General features: G+C 40.3%; 1 non-coding gene across 1 annotated transcript; it reads left to right on the plus strand.

Annotated features, from left to right (window-relative positions):
- Positions 1 to 1,427: 1,427 nt before the first annotated feature.
- LOC132629569 (small nucleolar RNA R71) lies at positions 1,428 to 1,534 on the plus strand. The gene has a single exon (XR_009578338.1). It is a non-coding gene; the product is annotated as a small nucleolar RNA R71 (small nucleolar RNA).
- The last annotated feature ends 300 nt before the right edge of the window (positions 1,535 to 1,834 follow it).

The raw sequence follows: 1,834 nt of genomic DNA on the forward strand, positions 1-1,834 counted from the left end.
CTTTTAACTTAATAACCAGTACAAAATATACTATGTGAAATATGTAGAACATAGGGATTTAACAAAGTGTTGTCTTGTAATTAATTTAACGAGTCGAAACCCGAAAATGAAATGATGACGATCATTTAAAATTTGTGTTAAAGTAATGCTCGTAAATGTTGAAAAATAAAAGTAGCGAAAATAATAGTAGTGAAATAAAAAACTAGAATAGTGAAAATAAAGTATTTAGCTCGTCAGTAAATTTAGACGCCTGAGTGAATAAAATTAAATAAAAGCGGGACAAAATTGGGTGTCAACAAAGAGCGCCAGAAAGTTTTGCCTTTTCCTTTTCTTGTTTTTCTCCTTGTGCCTTAAGATTATCAAGGTTCTGCTCCTCTTCCGCTATAATAGGGACTTCCTCCCCTGTTTCTCCCTCTACAACATCATCCGATACATCAGGTTGCGCTTCTTCTTCAACAATTGGTTCCAGATCAATCACCTTTTTATTAGCACCTTGAAGTATTTTTACACTTCTGGTGCTAATAGCAAGTACATTCTCCACAGAGTTTACTTCACTACCTTTTGGATTTGGAACTGTATCACTCGGTAGTTGTCCCCGTTGAGGAGTATGCACTTCTCAGGACAGGTCTCTGAATTGCGCTTCAAGCTTCTGAATGGAAGCTGAATGAGATAGTTGGACCTGAGACATTCCCTTGATTGTGCTCTCTATTCTGTCTTGATTCATTAACATTTTCTGCATCATACTTTTCAGTTCCGCAGAATCATTAGACGTGTTGCCAGCAGAGTTATTAGCTGAATTATCTCTCCACGGTTGGGAATTTGATGCTTGCCCCCTAGGTGGAATGTAGGGGTTCGAGCTCTTGTTGCCATAATTATAGTTGTTGTAATTCCCTTGACTTGGATTGCCTTGATCATTTCTTCCATAATTATTACCTTGGAATTGTTGTTGAGGCTTTTGCCATGGGTGATTACCGGGACCTTCATAATTTTGCCTTTGATAGCCCCCTTGCGAGTTGTTGACATAATTCGCATCCTCATATTGTGGTTGTCCCTCTAGATAAGCTTCTTCAGAGACTTGGTACATTCCGGGAGCATGAGGTGGCATCTCGTCGACAACATTCACACCTTTGGCTTCTTTCTCCGAAAGCCTTTTTGATAATAAATCCACGGTGGTTTGCAATTGAGCGAATGCATGATCTCGCTCATGATTTTCTTTGGCCACCGCAGCAGCAGAAGGGCTACCATATGACAGGATTTCACTATCACTAGAATTCCAAGCTTGGTTGTGAGTAGTAATCTTATCGAGCAACCTGGTGATGTTGACAAATGATTTATCCATGAAGCATCTCCCAGCTGCAGTGTTGACAGCAATTTGATTCATGGTATCTAACCCCTTGTAGAACTTCTCGGTGAGGATTGCATCCGGAAATCCATGAGTCGGAGATTGAGCTAGATAATATTTGAAACGCTCCCATGCTGCATATAATTGTTCCCCCCGAAGTTGTCTAAACTCAAAGATCTTGTCCCGAAGCTCAGCCTTTTTGCTTGGTGGGAACCATTTTTTCAAGAATATATTGGCTAACTCGTTCCAGGTATGAATGGTATTGCTGGGGAGCTTTTCATACCATTCCCTTGCTTGGCCAGCCAAGGAATATTTGAAGACTCGTAACCGCAGTGCATCAACAGGAACAACACCTTGAGATTGTTGGGAACATACATGCAGGAAATTCTTCAGGTGTCGGAGTGGACAATCCTCCGAAGAATTTCGGAAATAGCCTTCAAGTTTCAATAGCTGATAGATAGAACTATCAATTTTGAAATTAGCATTTCCCGT

The sequence above is a fragment of the Lycium barbarum genome, chromosome 2, assembly GCF_019175385.1.
Source record: "Lycium barbarum isolate Lr01 chromosome 2, ASM1917538v2, whole genome shotgun sequence".
Lineage (NCBI taxonomy): Eukaryota > Viridiplantae > Streptophyta > Magnoliopsida > Solanales > Solanaceae > Lycium > Lycium barbarum.